The 7,285-nt window shown below is 52.6% G+C and overlaps 1 protein-coding gene across 2 annotated transcripts in view; it reads right to left on the bottom strand.

The window, feature by feature from the left end:
• The window catches only part of GDPD5 (glycerophosphodiester phosphodiesterase domain containing 5), a 101,448-nt gene extending 94,515 nt beyond the window's left edge, over positions 1 to 6,933 (bottom strand). The window contains exon 1 of one of the 2 annotated variants that reach the window (XM_063419301.1): positions 6,772 to 6,933. The gene's annotated coding sequence lies outside the window, so the exon portion shown is untranslated. Of the gene's footprint in view, positions 1 to 3,990; positions 4,318 to 6,771 lie in introns of those variants that run through there. The other variant, XM_063419304.1, reaches the window with a different exon arrangement.
• Between the last annotated feature and the right edge of the window lie 352 nt (positions 6,934 to 7,285).

Consider the following 7,285-nt stretch of genomic DNA (forward strand, 5'->3'; position numbering starts at 1 on the left):
CCTTGTAGCTCGGCGCGGAGCTGAAACCTGCCCAGGTGCAAAGGCAGGGAAGGACAATCCCCTCCCACACTGCTCCAGCCCATGCTTTCAGGGACAGCAGCTCCATCCCCCTAATCCCACAAGCAGCTCTGTTCCTCTTGGCAAAGCAGGGCTGTCCCAGGGGCCCTGGCAGGGTTTGTGTTTTGGGGACACCACGCAGCTGAGTGACCTTGTGATGCACAGAGGTTTGTCCCTGCCAGCATCAGAGCACACTCACTGCCACCACAGGAACATCTGAACATCTACAGCTGCCTTGCACCACATTCCTCTAACATACAGAGCAAGAGCCCGGAGATCCAAATAAAAAAATATCCAAAAACAAACAGGTCCCTGCTCAAAGGAGACAGATTAGGAAACCGTAGTGATAAAGGAAAGGATCTCCAGCCGAGCTCTCAACCTGGCACTTTAAATCAGGCCTGTAATGAGGGCTGCAGGCACTGTGCCTTGGGGTGATTAACTCACAGCCAAAGGAGCTGAGCTGCTCCGTTCTGAAAGCAGATCCTGCCTCCAGGTTCCAGGCAGCACCAGGAAAACAGGAGACGATCTTGCAACCTGCCAGCCACCACCAAATGATGCCAAGGCCCGTGCAGGGTGGGGAAATCACCCCGAAAACCAGAGCCTGCCACCACTCTGTGTCCACAAAGCATCAAATGCAGCACAGCAGGTCGTGTGGGAGCTCCCAATACCCAGCTCCAGGGCACAGGGAGAAAGGAGACAGCAGTATCTGTATTTTTGGCAGGCATTTTGATATCTAAGAGCTGGAAATCAGGGATTACAAATCCAGTGTCCCAAGTGCAGAGCAATCCTTGATGATGATTCTAATTTGCATGTGAGCAGGAACACATCTAAAAATAGGTGTTAGAGAAGGTCTCACCTCACCTCTTGGCTTGATGAGCTCCAGGGCTCCCAAATACCCCAAATGCACAGATCTCAAGGACTGCTCAGGCACTCTTACTGTGCACATCTCTAAGATCAACCATACACAGCCACAGATGGAGAAATCCCAGTCCGAAAAGCTTGAGAGCAGCAGAGCAAATTAAGCCTGGACACCCAGACCAGCACCCAGCCTCTTTGCTGGGTTCCAAACTGCAACAGGATTGACTGACAGCTTCAAGTCTCACTGACAAGATCCCTGAATAATTAGTAGGCAGATTAATACCAAAATTCCCACAATACCTGCAAACAATCACTGCTGATCAGGAAACTGCCTACAAAACATCACCTCCCTGACAGCCTTGACGAGTTTCTTTATGGGGCTGCCTCATGCAAGAGCAGAGAATTACAAAATCATCACAGAAAGGTTTGGGTTGGAAGGAGTCTTAAAATCATCTTTTTCCATGGGCAGGTACACCTTCCGCTTGCCCAGATTGCTCAGAGTAGTTGGGAAGAGAAAGAGACACCTTGGATTTGAACATACACTGCCCACCTTCTCCAAAAGAGCCTTTTTCCCCTCTGAGAAAGGTCAAGGGGTTGGGTGACTCTTTCCTACACCAACAGCTGGGACACGCAGGAAATATTTTAATCCCAAGGAAAGCATTAATTACCTCCTGGCAAAAAAATAAAAGCCAATCCAGGCAACACACCCCTCCAAAATCCACCCAAATACCACAGAGTGACTTCAGCACGGTGGTAAATCCCTGTAAACAAACCTAAGCCCTCTCCACCCTCCCAGGGGCTGGGTTTAAGCCATAACCTGGGAAGCCCCATCCTGCCCAGTGGGGAAGCACTGGGCACAACAAGGGGACCTGAGGTGTGACCTGGGATCCAGATCCCGGCTTTGCCCCCATTCCCCAAGGCTTTGCTCAGACAAGAGCCCTGCAGTCAGCACAGGGGCTGAGCTGGGGTCACACACAGGGACTCTGCCCAAGGGCCACACCAGGTCCCTCCCTCCTGGCAAGGTCCAGGCCAGTTTGGCAGGACAGCAAGCCCCGACTTGAGCCTCAAATCCTCTCCAAGCTCTTAAGTGCCCTGCTCAGGATTAGCCCTGCTTCCCAAGAACCTCGTGGAATACCCCGAGCATCCCCTGTCACCTTCAGGTGATTCCCACCCACCATGGGCTGGAGCCAGCTCCAGGCTGGAAAACTTAATGCATTTTGTTTTGCTGCAATTCTGCAGTGGGCAAGCAGAGCACTGACTTGATTTTAGACTTGATTTCTGATGAGGTGACTGTCAGCTCGAGAGATTCATCAATACAAGCTAAGTGGCCCAAATATAATCTCCTAGAGTGGCTCAGGAGAGCACGTGGACGCTGAAGGGTACAACCAGTCCATTGCATCTTTTTAAAGGCTACACCCAAAAATACCTACTAGAGGAAACTCTGGGTTTCACCTTGGACTATTTCAGTCAGATACAAGCTGCTTTCCCTGGGCAAACGTGAGCCTGAAACTCAGCACAGCTAAAAACAGCCAAGGACCGGAATATTTATGCTCTGTGCATTTCACCCCGGGCTGGGGGAGGGACAAGTTTCATTTCACCTCAGCAAGGAGGAAAGGGAAGCAAAACACTGGGGCCAGACATTTATGAAGAGGTTTTACAAGTCACAGCAGCATTTTAAGAGAAGCAGCAGGATTTAAAATAAATAAGTAATAGAAAAATTAAAGGCAAGCTGACATCGAAGGGGGAAAGTGGGAGATAAAAAGCTGCCTTGGCACAGCACCACGTGCTAACTCTGAAAATGAAACAGATCCTTCTGAGCATTCCCAGACAAGAAGAGAATAAACTCACAGTCCATCACCTCCCAGTCCTCCAGGATCCAGCAGCCTGGAGCCCAAGCTCCTCATGGAGAGCGTGGCTCCAACACACAGAGAGAGGGCAGAGAGGGCAGGAGGAGCCAGGTTTGTCATGACTAAGGAATTACATTAAAACCAGTCCAGGCTCTTTCCAAGGAGGAGATTAACCACCAGCAGGGCTCTGCACAGATGGGCACAGAGCTGGTGCCCAGGTTTGTGCAGCACCCCCAGAAGACGCACAATCTCCCCCTCTCCTATCCCCACTTCACTCTTCATCCAGCAGCAAAAAAAGAAATAAATAAAACCAGATCAAGAATCACAAAAAAAAAAACCCAGTCACAAAAAGAAATATTTTTCACTTTCATTTTTTCATCATCAGGACTAATCCTGCCCAAAGACCAAGAGGACAAAAACAAGACAGAGATCAATCTCAACCTGAAATGGGTTCCAAATGTGGAAACACGGAATGCATGGAGAGAGAGGAACAAAAACCTTCCCAAGTGCCACCCCCAGAAGGTCCTTGTTTGAACACCCTTCAGGGGAACACTCTGTACCTTGAAACCACTCCTTGGCAGAAATCTTCTACAAATATTTAATTGCATATAAAAAAACCCCAACTTTTTTTTGTTGTTTGTCAGGCTATTGAGCAATGACAGACTGTTGCACCAAATATTCAGGCAGTTGTCCTGCCAGTATCTGTGGGCACTTCTGGAGGAAGTGGGGAGAACACAGTGGTTTGCTAAAGAGGAAAAAGCAGCAAAGCCAAACACCAATGTGCAGCTTTATTTCTTCTTTTTTTTTTTTTTTTTAAGTCAAGGCATGCATTAACGTAGCTGTATCTAATCACTGTTTATAGCGGGGCTGGCAGGCAAAAGCCACTGCCATAAAAGTCTCTAAAATCCCTTTTCCCGGCATCAGAGTGCTCCCGAGAAGGGCTGTTAAGCGCCGAGAGCGGAGCTGGAGGGGAAATGTTTGGTTTGGGAAGCAGGGAGGGGGATGCGGTGCCTGGGTCCCGAACCCCCCGGCGCAGAACACCCCGGGAGCCCCTCGGGAGAGGAGGCAGCTCCGTGCGCTCTGAGCACACAGGAACGGGCTCTCGGTGTGACACTGCCCTCTCCCGAGCACAGGGCACCGCTCAGCCTCGCACCCCGCCCGCAACAGGGATTTTGGGGACCCTGAGCAAACCCCCTAAGATGAATAGACAAAGCGGGACGGGACTCACCGCGCAGCAGCTCCGGCTGGGGTCAGGACAGGAGTTCTTTGGAGCCTAATTAGCAGCCGCGGCAGCCTAATGAAGCAAAGCGGCTGCCAGGTGGATCCCGTCTCTTGATCTCAGGGGTGGAACTGGGTGAGCTTTGGGGACCCTTCCAACCCAAACCATTCCGTGAATGTGCAAAGCATCTCAGGGACGGGAGCACAACCTCTGCGTCGTGTCAGGGAAAGGGGGTTTAAAACCAGCACTGCAGACTCCAGGGGAAGCACATCCCTACCCCACTGTGTTTGTAGGAAAGCGGCTCCCAGGAGGAGCCCTGAGTGCCCCTCACATCCAGCCCCGCCATCGGTGACTGCCACACCTTCCCACACAAAGCCCGGAGCGTTTCAAGGTACAACCACTCCCCTTTATCTTCACCCTCCGCAAGACTCGCAGAGCTAGTTAAAGGACAAAACTCCCCCGAGGTGTGTCTGGTTAAAGGGCATCCAGACCTCACTTCCAGGACCTGTGAGCATCCAAGTGCCTCTAACACAAATCAGGGTGAAGGAGCCACCTGCTCCCTGCATCTTCAACCTCCACCTACACCACACTTGCACCTGTGAGTTACTCCAACCCACAGGCTAAAAACATTTTAAAACCCAAAAAAAAACCCCCAAAAACCACAACAACAACAACAAAAAACCCAACCAAAAAACCAACAAAACCCTAAATATACTGATTTTGTCATGATGATTTTAAGGCAGTTACTTGAGATCAAATACACCTGGGTACACAGTTAATGGGCAAAAGTACAACGAAGGGTCGTCCCCTCATGGCTGGTTCTGTGTCTCCTTGTAACCTTCCTGGCTTATAAAGCGGTTTCTTGCCTTGTTAAAAACCAAACCCTTTATCATTAATTCCGAGCCAGCAGTTTCTGAATCTACAACCTGACACCACATCAATTGATCCAAGACTCATTTTCCTTCCAAGACAAACACCGGTCCTGCTTTGCTGAATTCATCGCCGGGAACAGTGTAACAAGCAGAACACGCTCATTTAATAAAAAAGTACAGCTTGACAGAGATACCCACTCTAAAATTAACTCTGCCATCAAAGCAGAGCCTGTATGTGCCTCTGAAGAAGAACCTCCCAAATCACAGAGAAATATTCTGCAGCTCCACATTGCTGTGGTATCAGCATGAGGATGCTTCAAAGCTTGGCAGAGGAGAATATGTTAAAATAACAGGCTTTAAGGAGTCAGGATGCATCACTGCTCAGGTGGATAAAGGCTGGCTAATGAATTAATGGACCATTTTCCATTGCAATCGGATGAGGAAAATGGACATGCCAGCCAAAATGCAAGGCAGGAAATCCATTTACCTCAGCTTTTCCCCGGCCACACCTGCCAAGTGCAGGCTGGCGATTTGTAAGGGGGAAGGAAGGGACAAGGCTGTTATCCTGCGTGGCCGGGTGATCCAAACCCCAAAAACACTCTTTAAGAAGCAGCACCACTCTCACTTGTACCTGCTGATCAGCAGCAATCTAAATTTCCTGGCAGCTGGAGCATCCCAAGGAACCTCCAGCACCGGAGCGGCGCGCTTGGATTTCACATTCTCCGTAACTTTCCAATGGAGAGAAATCTGTGTGGGCTCCTTCCCACCAGGACAAAGAGCCAGCAAAGAGAACCATCCCTCGGTATTTTTTAAATTTCACATGCAGCATGGCTATGCCTATTCCTGTCATCCATCCCTAATCCCTCTCCAGCCCCAAAATAACCCTTAAGCCAACGCGATTAGACGTAACAAGAGTGGCTGTAAGGACCACCCCCCCCACCTAAAATCCCAAAGCATGGCAAGTTCGGCACAGCCAGGTTTTTCCTGGCTGGAGAACCCCCATTTCCACCTCGCCAGGGGTGAAATTTCACAGCTTCCACACCAGGAATTGCTCCAGCAGCCCTTTTCCAGAGCAAGGCTCACATGCCGACAAAACTCCTCAGTGCCCAGTTTTCCGGGCGGGGAACAGACAGGACGTGGGTGAGGGCTTCAATAAAACAGCAACGAGACGATTTTTCCCCCTCTTTTTCCTGAATGACTCTTTTTTGAATTAGTTTCTTTGCCAAGCATCAAGACAAAGTAACACCCTCTTACATTCACCCTTTTTCACCCTCTCTGCTCAGTGCTCGCTGGAAATTTGGGGTCTTTAACCGAGGCTTTGCTGCCGGGGAATGTCGCCAAGAGCTATCCAGGACATCCCTGAGCATCCTCAGGGAGCTGGATGGGCACTGAGTGCTCCTCCAGCTGGACCAGCAACAATAAATAAATCCCTCTTGGGATTCTGCTGCCTCAGGATTTTACAGCTCCGGACAACAGCGGTGTGAAGCCCTGGAACCGCGGGACACTGCAGATGCCAGGATTTTATATCCAAACGAAGCGTTCCCTGTTACACAAGCAGGGCTTGAACGGGCAGAGGTGTCCAGGACCACACCCGGCCAGTTCGGGGCTCTCAGAGACCAGAGGGGGCACCCCGGGACCTCTCCCCAAGGGGGTGCCCACCCACGCCCCCCACCACCGGGAGCACCCGGTCCCATCCCCGACTTTGCTTGGGATGCTGGCGGCCAGGTGAGCCACCCGTGGGGCGGGGGGCACACCGGGCAGAGAAACACCTTTCGGGGATGGCAAAGAAACACCTTTTGGGACAAAGCACCGCGGCTTCGCACGGCGGAGCCCCTTCCGGGGGTGAAACCCGGCGCGGTCCCACCGCCGCCGCTCAGCATCAGCCGCGCAGCCCACCCAGCGCGCCCCTTCCCTTTACCTGCTGGGTAATCCGCCGGGTTCCCGAGCCCCGGGGAAGGGGGAGGCCGGCCCCGGCGGCAGGCTGTGCCAGGGCCGGCACGGAAGGGCGCAGGGACGGCGCTGGCACGGCCGCAGCCCCGTCCCCGCAGCCCGGCTCGGCTCGGCTCGGGAGCGGGGCGGGCGCTGCGCCGGGCGGCTCCGCCCCGGGCAGCGCGGGAGGAGCGGAGGGACGGCAGGAGGAGGAGGAGGAGAAAGGGAAGCTGCAGGCAGCTGTGGGGAGCTGTTCCCTTCGGGTGTCCCCCAGCCTGCCAGCGAACCCCCCAAGGGTTCTGGTTTGGGGGGCAAAGGGAAGGGTTGGGGCAGCCCTGGGAGGGCTTGGCACTGTGCCGGGAAGTTTGGGAATGCTGAGCCCCTGAAGGGCAGCGAGCAGCCGGGAATCACAGGATGGGCTGGGGTGGTAAGGGACCTTAAGGATCGTCGCGTTCCAGCCCCCCGTTTCCACGGTCCCGGGTTGTTCTGCCGTTGGACACTTG

The sequence above is a fragment of the Prinia subflava genome, chromosome 25 (genome assembly GCF_021018805.1).
Source record: "Prinia subflava isolate CZ2003 ecotype Zambia chromosome 25, Cam_Psub_1.2, whole genome shotgun sequence".
Taxonomy (NCBI): Eukaryota; Metazoa; Chordata; class Aves; order Passeriformes; family Cisticolidae; genus Prinia; species Prinia subflava.